This window comes from Micromys minutus (genome assembly GCF_963924665.1).
Source record: "Micromys minutus genome assembly, chromosome: 5".
Classification (NCBI taxonomy): domain Eukaryota; kingdom Metazoa; phylum Chordata; class Mammalia; order Rodentia; family Muridae; genus Micromys; species Micromys minutus.
In genome coordinates this window covers 21,715,671-21,729,297 of record NC_137974.1, presented here as the reverse complement: position 1 = coordinate 21,729,297, position 13,627 = coordinate 21,715,671, and the positions used below count along the sequence as shown (strand labels likewise).

The 13,627-nt window shown below is 36.7% G+C and overlaps 1 protein-coding gene across 1 annotated transcript in view; it reads left to right on the top strand.

The window, feature by feature from the left end:
• Positions 1-13,627, top strand: part of KLHL1 (kelch like family member 1) — a gene marked incomplete at both ends in the record, with an annotated part of 384,888 nt that overhangs the window by 337,589 nt on the left and 33,672 nt on the right. The gene's annotated exons all lie outside the window — the stretch shown is intronic.

Below are 13,627 nucleotides of genomic sequence, written 5' to 3'. Positions count from 1 at the left end.
GGTTAATTGAGACTACTGGTCCTGTTACAGGATCACCCTCCTCAGCTTCTTCCAGATTTCCCTAATTCAAACACAGGGGCAGCAGTTTCTGTCCATTGGTTGGGTGCAAATATCTGCATCTGACTCCTTCAGCTGCTTGTTGGGTCTTGCAGAGGGCAGTCATGATAGGTCCATTCTTAATAAGCACTCCATAGCCTTGTAATAGTGTCTGGCCTTGGGGCCTCCCCATGAGCTGGATGCCCTTTTAGGCCTGTCCCTGGACCTTCTTTTCTTCAGGCCCTTTTCCATTTCCTTCCCTACAGTTCTTTCAGAGAGGAACAATTTTGGGTCAGAGTTTTGGAATGGCACCTCATCCCTCACCTGTTTCTCTGTCTTTCTGATGGAGGTGGGCTCTACAAATTTCCTCTTGTCACTGTGGGGTATTCCATCTAGGCCACCCCCTTGGAGTCCTGGGGGTCTCTCACCTCCCAGGTGTCTGTCATCTCTTTCTATTCTTTCTGCTGGCCCTCAGGGCTTCAGTCTTTTTATCCTACCCAATAGCAGACCATGTTCCTCTCTCACCCCCATGTCCTCTTTCCCTCCCAGATCCCTCTCTCCCTGCTTGTGGTTACTTTCTTTGTTTTTTCCAAGTCGAACAGAGGTATCCTCACTAAGGCCTTTCAACTTGTTACTGGTCGTCTAATCTGGGAAAATCTGGACCAGATGAACCAGGGGTAAAGTGAGTCAATACCTTAACTTCAGTTTTAGTCTAATAACAGTGGGACATGTAGTTTGCTTATGTGTTAGATTATATATTGAATCATATAGAACAAATACTGGTAAATCTGTATAAAGATTTGTGAGTTTTCTAATTCCATACTCCTGAATCTTCATCTACACCGAAGCAAACATAAGAAATATTGAAATAATGGTTTATTAGTTTGGGTAAGTAGTTATATTTTAACTCCCAACTATCAGTGGTAATGACCACGATGTTATATATACACATAGTACATGTTTATACTGTTGCCACTCTGGTACTCTGACTGGCAGGGCTAAGGTAAACCATAATGAGAGATTGTTTGGTCATTTATCAATAGGCAATATAATGCTATTGATATCATATTTTAGTGATAAGTTGGACACACAGCTACAGTGAATTAAGAACATAATATCTTAGGGAAAACAGGGGCTCCATGCATAACGCTGAATATAGGAAAATATTCATTTAGGTATTAAGAAACCACATAATTTCTTAATAATTATATTTGGACATAGGACAGAATGTGAGAAAGAATTATGTAATTACATTTAAAAATCTTTTCCTAAATATACAAGATTTTTTAATAATGTAAAATACACTGGCAAGAGACAGTTTATAATAAAGGAAGTATATTCAAGTTTATGAGATTTTTCTGATTATGTAAAGAGATAATGTTGAAAATTATGTTTTTTCTTGGAAAAAGACTGTGCCTATATATATATATCATATAGAAAAACCCACTTATGTTTTCAAAAATATATTTGTATGTGTGTGCACACATACACACACATACATACATGCACACACACACACACACACACACACACACACACACACACACACACACATATATATATATATATATTATACATGATAGAGAGGGGAAGAGTAAACCCCATGTTTCCAACTGAACATATTTTAATATACTGAAAATAAAAAATTACATATTTTTCAGTGAAATGTCCAGAAATTCAATTATGTAATATTTTTTAAACGTGGAGACATTTTTTGAAAAGAATTAATGATCTCATAAGATCTAGTAAATCTCATCTAGTAAATACATAAAAATTTGGAGGCACTGTTTTATGATGAAGCTGCTACTTTTCCCTTGCAAACTTTAGATAAATGCTGCTAATGAAATAATATTTCCTCAAAGAATTCTATCTGTATTCCCTCTATATTTGAATGTTATTTATTCACACAAGCATAAATAATTCAGACTCAGAATACATTTACAATGCAAAAATAGATTTAAATACTCAGCTATTTTAAGTTATAAACATTCAGTGTTTCTGCATAGCTTAATTAATGCAGAACAAAAATATTATCATTATTCTTGGATAAATTCACACTGCCTATTAGAGTCAAAGTAGTTTTGCATGCTGTAAAGCACAACATTATATTGATAATTTCTTACATAAGTGATCAATAAATCAAGATGTATAATGGTTCCTCTGAAAAACTATTTTCTGCACATAAGGTAAATAGTGTTTTTAGTATATTATTGTACTCAGTAGCTTATAACACTATGCTTTATATATGTATATCACTAATATTTCAAGATGATATCATATGGATATAACATGCTTTATGTCATGATAGTATTAAGCCCATACACAGTTGTCCCACGGACAAGACCACCAATCAAGGAGTATATATGAAGAGATCCAAGGATTCTGATAAATATGTAGCAGAGCTTAGCCTTCCCTAACATCAATGAGAGTGGAGGCCCTTGGTCCTGTGAAACTTTGATGGCCCACTCTCGGTGTATGTTGAAGCAATAGGGCAGGCATGTTTGGAGGGCAAGGGAGATAAACAACATGGACGCAAAGCAGAGGAGAGAGAGGGCAGGTAGGATGGAAGTTTGTCTCTGTATTTCCTCATGTAAATATTCTGTTCTCCCCTTCTATAAAGGAATGAAGAATCCACTCTTTGGTTTTCCATCTTCTTGAGCTTCACATAGTCTGTGGATTGTATCTTGGGTATTCCAAGCTTTTGGGCTAATATCCGCTTAAAGTGAGTGTGTTCTTCTGTGATTGGGTTACCCCACTCAGAAAGATAATTTTTAGTTCCACCCATTTGCCTAAAAAATTCATGACATTATTATTTTTAATTATTGAGTAGTACTTCATTGTGTAAATGTATCACATTTTCTGTATCCATTACTCTAGTGAAGAATATTTAGGGTTTTTGAAACTTCTGCCAATTATAAATAAAGCTGCTGTGAACTCAGTGGAGTAAAAGGCATTGACATTTTTTCCATGAAATTGTCCCCTGTGCTGATATGTTTGAGACTCTTCCCCACTCTCTATTCTATTAAGTCAGTGTATTTGATTTTATGTGGAGGTCCTTGTTCCAGTTTAACTTGAGCTTGCTACAAGGATAAGAATGGGTCAATTGGCATTCTTCTACATGCTAAATTCTAGTTGGACCAGTACCATTAGTTGAAAATGTTGTCTTTTTTCCTAAGGGAGGTTTTACCTCTTTTGTGAAAATCATGTGACCATAGGTGTGTTAGTTAATTTCTGGGTCTTCACTTCTATTACACTGATTTACCTGCCCATCTCTGCACCAATACTATACCGTTTTTATTATGATTATTCTGTAATACAGCTTGAGGTTGGGAATCTTGATTTTCACAGAAGATCATTTATTGTTGAGAATATTTTTTACTATTTTGGGTCATTTTGTTATATCAAATAAATTTGAAATTTGTCCTTTCCAACTCTATGAACAATTGACTTGAATTTTGGTGGAGATTATATGGAATTTGTAAGTTGCTTTTGACAAGAGGGTCATTTTTCCTATATCAATCCAGCCAATCCATGGGCAGGGGAGATCTTTCCATCTCTAGATGTTTTCTTCAATTTTGTTCTTCACAGATTTAAAGTTCTTGTCATACAAATCTGTATTAATCAGGGTTCCCTACTGGCACAGAACTTATGGCATTCTTTATATAGTAAGAATTTGTTGATGACTTACAGTCTGTAGTCCAACTCTCCAACAATTGTCAGCAGCAGCTCTGAGCAGAAGTCCAAGGATCTAGCAGATGCTTAGTCCCACAAGGAAGCAGGCTAAAAGAAGCCTTCCTACTTCCAGAGTCCTTATGTAGGACTCCAAAAGAAGGTGTGTCCCAGATTAATGGTGTGTACCACCACACTTGAATCTGGGAATAGCTTTGTTCCAAGTGACCTTGAGCTCAGAGATCTCTTTGCCTTATTGTCTTAAGATTCATAACCTCTATGCCTCAAGATCAGGATCAAAAGTGAGCCTTGCCATTCTGGAATGTGTTTTATTTATATATAGTCAAGTTTACAACCAGGAATAGCCACTGCAATCCACCCCTTGTCAACTTGACACAAAGAATATCTCATATCCAATAACAAGGTCATGAATACTACTAACATGATATGGCTGTCCTTGTACAATCTCAAATGCATTTGAAAATTACAATGGGGCAATGTCCCTTAGAAACACTCTTTTAGTATCTCAACTTAAATACCAATTGCTGTTATAAGTGTGTTCTTAACAAAATAAAACAGAAGCATTCATATTCCTTGTTTCTGCAACTGGCCTTGGCTAGTCTTTATAATTACCTTCCTCTACTACCCATTCTGTATTTCCTCCACTCTCTGCAAGCACCTCAGCAGGTCTTGGCTATTTTCCTAGAGGAGTGACCCATACTTTCATTCCTGATGTGTCTGTGTTTGTTATCCTGCTTGGATCTTGCTGTTGTAGTTTCCCATTGTCTTTAATCATAGGACATGGTAGTACTAAGAGATACCCTAAGGGATCTCCTGTACTCCAGATATAATTCTTCTTACCTCCATTGTGAAAAGGCAATATGATTTTCACATGCTAATCTGGATCTATCACTCCTCATAAAACTGTTATTCATTTCTTAGCCTGTTGATTTAAGAGCATTATGGGCCCAAAATTACCTGGGGGAAGTCAGAGTTTCCAGTTAAATCGAATATTTGTTGTGTCTCCTGATAGGAGCACTCCCCTCCCTGGAACCAAAACTTCTAGCCCAGCAAAACTATAATTGTGGGGACAGGAAGCAAAAATTTTCCTACCGGGTCATTAGGAGTGATAGTGAGTGGAACTGGTCCCTTCCCCACCCTTTGTTTACTGGACCTATAAATCCTGGTTATGGGAGAAACTGTATTATATATTGGAAGCTGATTCAAAGTATATACTGTTTTCTGAAGAACTTTGCCCCAACTATCCATGCTGCTGCCACCTAATTAGCATTGTATCTGAATCTTCAGAAGGACAACCCATCTTTCTATCAGACCGGCAGCTTCAGGATGATGGTAAACATGGTAAGATCAGTGAATTTTGTGATTAAGGGCCCACTATCACACTTCTCTGGCTGTGAAATGAGTTCCTTAGTCAGAAACAATACTGTGTGGAATAACATGATGATGAATAAGGCATTCTGTAAGTCTATGGATATGAGAAAGGCAAATCCATATCCAGAATAAGTATATACTCCAGGAAGAACAAAATGTCCCTTTTATGGAGGAAGTGGTCCAATGTAGTCAGCCTGCCACCAGGTTGCAGGCTGGTCACCTGAAAAATGGTGTCATATCTGGGGTTCAGTGTTGGTCTCTGTTGTTGGCAGTTCTGACATTCAGCAGCAGTCATAGCCAGGTTAGCCTTGTTGAGTTGAACTCCATGCTGTTGAGCCTAAGCATAAACTTCATCTCAGACACTGTGGCTACTTTGTTCATATGCCCATTGAGCAATGGCAGCGATGGCTGGGGAAAGAGGCTGGCTGTCCACAGAACAGGTCATTTTATTTGATTATTGAACTCTTTCTCGACTGAAGTCACCTTTTGATGAGCATTTACATGGAACACAAATATCCTCACATCCTTTGCATATTTGGAGAGATCTATTCATATACTTCTTTCCCAGATGTCATTCTGACCAGTTTTATAATCTTGATCTTTTCATGTCCCTGACCATCCAGCCATTCCATTGGCTACAGCCCATGAGTCAGTGAACCATTGTACATCTGTCCATTTCTTCTTCCAAACAAACTGTAATACCTTATGTAATACTCAAAGGTCTACCCACTGTGAATATTTTTCTTCACCTGTAGCTTTCAGGTTTTTCCCGAAAAGGGGTTGTAATGCTGCAGCTGTCCACTTTTGAGGTATACCTGCATAACATGCAGAGCTGTCAGTAAACCAGGTCCTAGTCTTCTCTTCTTCTGTCATCCAATCATAGGAAACACCTCATGAGGCTATAGGCACATGCTTGGCAGCAGATGGCATTGTAACAGGAGTAGAAACCATAGGCATTTAAGCAACTTCTTCATGTGACTTGCTTGTTCCCTCAGTACCTGCTCTGGTGGGACCATGTATATTCCACTTCCATTTGATAACAGACTGCTGCTTTGCATGTCCCACTTTATGGCTTGAAGGGTCTGATAGCACCCAAGTCAGACACAGTCTCATGGTAACTTGGTGTCCTATTGCCAAACATTCAATTTCCACTAAGGCCCAATAGCAGGTAAAGAGCTGTTTTTCAAATGGAGAATAATTGTCTGTAGATAACAGTAGAGCTTTGCTCCGAAATTCTGAAGTTCTCTTTTGTGATTCACCTACATGGGCTTGTCAGATAGTCCAAACAGCATCTCTATCTCCTACCAATACCTCAAGTATCATTGGGTCTGCTGGATCATATGGTCCAAGAGGTAGAGCAACCTGCACAGCAGCTTGGACTTGTTGAAGAGTCTTCTCCTGTTCCAGGTCCCAAACAAAGCTATCAGGTTTCTGAGTCACTTGGTAAAGGGACCTGAGTAACACACACAAGTGAGGAATGTGCTGTCTCCAGAATCCAAATAGGCCCAATAAATATGCTTCTTTCTTGGTGTTGGAAGGGGCCAGGTGCAGTAACTTATCTGTCACCTTAGAAGGACTATCTCTGCATGACCCATACCACTTGTCTCCTGAGAATTTCACCAATGTAGATGGTCCTTGAATTTTGGTTGGATTTGTTTCCCATCCTCTGATATGCATATATGTTACCAATGAGTCCAAAGTGTTTGCTACTTCCTGCTCACTTGGTCCAATAAGCATAATATCATCAATATAGTGCAACAATCTGATATTTTGTGGGAGAGACAAATGATCAAGATCCCTTCCAAGTTATGATACATGGAGGGAATTGAAGATGCCCCTAAGGCAAAACTATAAAGGTATACTGTTGGCCTTACCAACTCTAAGCAAATTGTTTTTGCTGGTCCTTATGGACAGATACTGAGAAGAAGGCATTTGCTAGATCAATAGATGCATATGAGGTACCAGGAGATCTGTTAATTTGCTGAAGTAAGGAAACTATATCTGGTACAGTAGCTCCAATCACAGCTACTATTTGATTTAGTTTTTGGTAGTCAGTTATTATTCTCCATGATCCATATCTTCTGCACTGGCCAGATAAGAGAGTTAAAGGGAGATTTGGTAGAAACCACCAACCCAATATATTTTACATCCCCGATAGTGCCATTAACTTCAGAAATTCCTCCAGGAATTCAATACAGTTTCCGATTCACTATTTTCTTTTGCAGATGAAACTCTAATAGCTTCTATTCAGCCTTTCAATGAGCTTGGGAGATCTTTCCATCTTGAGGTTTTCTTCAATTTCATTCTTCAGAGATGTGATATTTTTGTCACACACATCTTTCATTTGCTTGGTTGGAGTCACTCCAAGATATTTTATATTGTTTGTGACTATTGTGAAGAGTGTCAGTTTCCTAATTTCTTTCTCATCCTCTTTATCCTTTGAGTAGAAGAAAGCTACTGATATGTTTGAGTTAATTTTATACCCAGCCACTTTGCTTAAGTTGTTTATCAGATTTAGGAGTTCTTTGGTTGAATTTTGGGGGTCACTTAAGTATACTGTCATATCATCTGCAAATAGTAATACTTCTTCCTTTCAAATTTGTATACCTTTGTCCACAATTTGTTGTATAATTGCTCTGGTTAAGACTTCAAGTACTATTTTAAATAAGTGAGGAGAAAGCAGGTATCCTTGTCTAGTCCCTGTTTTTAATGGGATTGCTTCATGTTTCTCTCTATTTAATTTGATGTTGGCTACTGGTTTGCTTTATATTGCTTTTTCCTATGTTTAGGTATGGGTCTTGAATTCCTGAACTTTCCAAATCTTTTAACATGAATTGGTATTGAATCTTGCCAGATGCTTTCTCAGTATCTAATGAGATAATCATGTATTTTATTTTGTTTATATAGTGGATTATATTGAAAGATTTTTATATCTTGAACCATCCCTGCATCACTAGGATGAAACCTAATTTAACATGTTAGAAGATTGTTTTGATGTGTTCTTAGATTCAGTTTGCAAGATTATTATTGAGTACATTTGCAACTGTGTTCATAATATACATTGGTCTGAAGTTCTCTTTCTTTGTTGGGGCTTTGTATGGTTCAGCTATAAGCATAATTGTGGTTTTGAAAAACAAATTGGGTAGTGTTCTTTATGTGTCTATTTTATAGAATTCTTTAGAATGTATTGGTATTAGGTCTTCTTGAAGGTCTGAGAATTCTGCACTAACTCCATCTGGTCCTGGGATTGTTTCTTGGGGGATGGGGAGACCTTTAATGACAAATTTTATTTCTTTAGGGGTTATTAGACTGTTCAGATGTTTTATTTGATCCTGATTAACTTTGGTACTTTATATTTCTCTAGAAAAATAGTCCATTTCCTCTAGATTTTCCATTTTGTTGAGTATATTGTTTTGTAGTAGGATCTGTTGATTTTTTTTTGAATTTCCTAAGTTTATATTTTTATGTCTCCCTTTTCATTTCTGACTTTGTTAATTTTGATACTGTCTCTGTGCTCTCTGGTTAGTCTGGCATAGGGTTTATCTATTTTGTTGATTTTCTTCAAGAATCAGCTTTGGGTTTTGTTCATTCTTTGTATAGTACTTTTTGTTACTACTTGGTTAAATTCAGCCCTGAGTTGATTATTTCTGATGGTCTATTCCTCTTGGTTGTATCTGATTCCTTTTGCTCTAGAGCTTTTAGGTGTGTTGTCAAACTGTTAGTGTTATGCTCTTTACAGTTTCTCTTTGGAATCACTCAGAGCTATGAGTTTTTCTTTTAGCAATGCTTTCATTGTGTCTCAACAATTTGGGTATGTTGTGCCTTCAATTTTATTAAATTCTAAAAAGTATTTATTTCTTCATTTCTTCCAAGTTATAATTGAGTAGAGCTTTGTTCAGCTTCCATGTGAAGATGGGCTTTCTATTATTTTTGTTGTTATTGAAGATCAGCCTTAGTGTATGGTGGTTTGATAGGGTGCATGGAATTACTTCAATCTTGTATCTGTTGATGACTGTTTTAAATAAGATCAGTTTTGGAGATGGTACCATTATGTGGTAAGAAGAAGTTATATATTTTGTTTTGAGGTGAAATGTTCTTTAGATATCTATTAAAACCATTTGGTACATAACTTCTCTTAGATTAACTGTGTCTCTGTTCAGTTTCAGTTTCCATAATCTTTCCATTTGTGAGTGTGGGGTGTTGAAGTCTCCCACTATTATTACTTGTGGTGCAATGTATGCTTTGAATTTTAGTAAAGTTTCTTTCATGAATGTTGGTGCCATTGCATTTAGAGCACAGGTGTTCAGAATTGAAAGTTCATCTTAGTAAACTTTTCTTTTATTTGATGAGTATGAAGTAGCCTTCCATTTCTTTTTTGAAAACTTTTTGTTGAATGTCAATGTTATTTGATTTTCAAATGGCTATACTGGCTTGTTACTTGGGACCATTTGCTTGGAAAATTGTTTTCTAGCAGGGTACTCTGAGGTAGTGTCTATCTTTGTTGCTCAGGTATGTTTTCTGTATGCAACAAAATTCTGGCTCCTGTTTATATGTCCAGTTTATAGTTAATATATTTTTATTCATGTAATGGGTCTATTTCTGTTAAGAGATATTACGGAATAGTGTTTGTTGCTTCCTGTTATATTTGTTGTTAGAGGTTAAATTTTGTTTTTGTGGCTAACTTCTTCTGGGATTCTTGAAAGATTACTTCTTAAAATTTTTCTAGTGTGTAGTTTTCCTCTTTGCAGCAGAGTTTTCCATCTACTATCCCTTGTATGGCTAGATTTGTGAAAAGATATTTTGTAAATTTTTTTTGGCATAAAGTATCTTCATTTTTCTATCTATGTTAACTGAGAGATTTGCTGTGTATAGTAGCTTGTGCTGGTATTTGTATAATCTTATGGTCTGTATGACACCTGTGCAGGTTCTTCTGCATTTTTGAGTCTCTGATGAAAATCTGGTATTAATCTAAATTTATATTTTACTTGACGTTTTCCCTTACTGCTTTTAATATTCATTATTTGTTTTGTGCATTTGGTGTTTTTAATATTATTTGGCAATAGAAATTTTTTCTGGTTCAGTGTATTTACAGTTTTGTAGGCTTTTTGTATATTTATGGACATCTTTCTTTGCATTAGGAGATTTTACTTTTATAATTTTATTGAACATATATACTTGCCCATTTAAGTTAGAAATATTTGTTCCATTCTATACCTATTATTTTTAAGTTGGTCTTATGTTTGTATTCTGGTCATCCTGGATGTTCTGGATTAGGATCTTTGGCATTTTCTTTGACTGCTGTGTCAATGTTTTCCTTTGTATCTTCTGTAACTGATTCTTTTCTCTATTGCTTGTATTCTGTTTGTGGTGCTTGCATCTATGATACTTGATCAGTTTCCTGGGTTTCCTATCTCCAGAGTTGTCTCTCTTTTTTGATTTCTTTATTGTTTCCATTTCTAATTTTATGATCCTGGACATCTTTGATTAATTCCTTGAACTGTTTGGTTGTGTTCTCCTATATTTCTTTAAGGGGGTTATTTATGTTTTTTCCTAACTTCCTCTATCATCATCATGAGACATAATTTTAAATCCAACTCTTGCTTTTCATGTGTGATGAGTTATCCAGGACTTGTAGTGGGAGAACTGGGTTTTGATGATGCTAAGTAGCCCAAGTTTCTGTTGCTTATGTTCTTGCACTTGTTTCTTGCCATCTGGTTATCTCTAGTTCTAACTGCCCTGGCTGTCTCTGACTGGAGCCTGTCCTTCTAGCAATCCTGGTTGTATCAGAAATTCTCAGTGAACAGCTAACTCTGTGATCTTGTAGTTCAAGGATACTGGGATTTTGGGAACCTTGGTGAGTGAGTAATCCTCGGATTCAAGTTCTCCCTGAGATAATGAAGTCTTGATGTGACCAAGCTCCTGAGGTCCTATTGTGTCAGAGCTCTTGGGAGCCAAGATTTTTCTGTGTGTTGCAGAAATGTGGGGATTGGGAGGGTACAGAGCCCTGAGTTTACTCTGGGCACAGATATAAGCTAGAGAAATCTGTGCCTCTGGCTTAGCTGGGGATTGTATTTTCCTGGTTCTGGTAGGGGTCCCTGTTATGGTGATTGTTGGGGAAGGTGTTGTGGCCTCAATTGTGATCTTGAGTGTGTCAGAGTTCCAGTGCTCTTGGCTGTGTCCTGGGAGTGGAGCTTTCTCTGTGATCCAGTGATACTGGGGTATAAAAGCACTGAGATGACAGACTTTCTCTGCGTCTTGTTGGAATAGATGCAGAACTAGCACCCAAGGTCTGCTCAGGGCACAGGTTCAGACCAGAAGGGACCCACACCACTGGATGACTGGAAGTTCTTGTGTTTCTGAATTACAAGGGGCTTAATTACTCTAGGTATTGTACCAAATGTTATGGCATCTTGACCTGTGAACCTGGGTATGTTAGAGTACCTAGGTGATGGCCTTCCTCCGAATGCTGTAGGAAAAGGTGTAGAACCAGCACCCAAGGTCTGTTTAGGGTACAGCTTCAGACCAGAAGGGCAAAGCTATAACTTAATAAGTAATCTTGACTGACAAAATTCACTTCAAAATATAAAATCAATTTTAGTGTAATTTAAGACGACCAGATCTTAAAGAATAAAGCTTTTGCCTCTACCTATTCATATATAAAAACTATGTTGTTCACTTTGGATTGTTCCTATTTTTTTATTGTGTTCAAGCTGTATATCAAAGCAGACACTTATTTTTGATTCTATTTCTTCTTTCTGATCATAAATTTTGGCATTCAATTTCTTACATGTTGTGTGTTTCATATATATATATATATATATATATATATATATATATATATATATATATATATATATAAATTGGTTTTAATAGCTGAGTAGTACTCCATTGTATAAATGTACCACATATCTATATTCATACCTCTATTGAAGGAGATCTGGGTTCTTTTCGGCTTGTAGCTATTATAAATAAGGCTGCTATGAACATGGTAGACCAAGTGTCTTTTTTATATGTTGGAGCATATTTTGAGTATATGCCCAGAAATGGTATAGCTGGATCCTCAGGTAGCACTATGTCCGATTTTCTGAGGAACCTCCAGACTGATTTCCACAGTAGTTACCAACTTGCAATTACACCAAGAATGGTGGAGTGTTCCTTTTTCTCCATATCCTCTACAGCATCTGCTATTATCAGAGATTTTTATTTTAGCATTGTGACTGGTGTGAGGTGGAATCTCAGGCTCTCACATTCTTTATACCTCCACTTCTGTAGGTTGCCCTGAGCATTGAGGGTAGGGTTTCGATGAAGATATTTAAGTATGAGTGTTCCAAGTCTTCACTCTCTGCCTAATGTCTGGCTGTGGATCACAACATTTGTTCATATCTGCTGTAGGATGAAACATCTCTGAATGTTGAAGAAGGCATTGATTTATGAGAATAGAAGAATTTTAGTCATTTGAGTGCAATGTTTTATTGCTAGTCTCATTATTTTTAGAGCAGCTTCATTTATTTTAACCCAAGATCTAATCTCTGATTCTTGCTTATCCAAGCAGTGCTGGGTATAGGGTCTCTTTGCTGGAATTGCAAAACTGAAGTACAATCAGTTATTGGCTTGTTATTCCCTCAAGCATTGTGCCATCATTTCTCTAGTAGATCCTGCAAGTTGTGTGATATCATAGATGAAGGGCGTTTTGCTGATTTGTTGTTCAAGCTTTACTTAAAATAGCCCAAAGAATACCTTCAAACACCAAAGACACTAGAACATTAGAAATCAAGGTTTTATGTACACGCCAACTCAACTCTATTAAAAGTGTAGTACAGGTATTGTATTTAGAAATGGGGACTTGCTTTGTATTTGTCAAGAGCAACCTATAGTTTAGCAATGTCTCATTGTTTGAGAATCCTCACGGGACCCCGAGAGCAAGCAGCCAAATTAGATGTAATCCAGTCCTGGTGTTTGGATATTTGATTTGTCACAAGAGATAGCCAGCTGGTTATCTGACTTCCAGTATTCTGTGATTTCATTTATAATGCCCTTATGTATGTATATATTTTAGAAAGCATCAACTTTATCAGGTTTCATACATCTCTCAAATGGCTCTGAGTTTTAGCTCTGTGTCTGAGTAATGCCTCTATTATTCTCCTCTCTCTTCCCCTTGTATTTTTAAATTGGTCATTTGAAATTTAGAATCTATTATGAGAAGCAGACAAGTAAGTAACCAAAGCTCTAACTCTTCAAACAAATGAGCAAGAAAATGCTTTCAAATTATCATTAGTGTTGTTGGCTAATCATAGATAAAGAGCATCTTGTTTTGTTTTGTAGATCGCATTAAGATCTCTGTAATAAAGAGAAGTTGGGGGGTCAAGATTAATAGTATCTTCTAAAGTGTACAATACAAACTTCATAATGTTTCTCCAACTAAACTTTTTTCTGGTTGCTAGAAGAATATTTTTGTAAAGTATATTTGGCCTGAATAGATAGTAATTGGTTTAAGTTTGTAATAACCATTATGATTATATTTTTAATTATT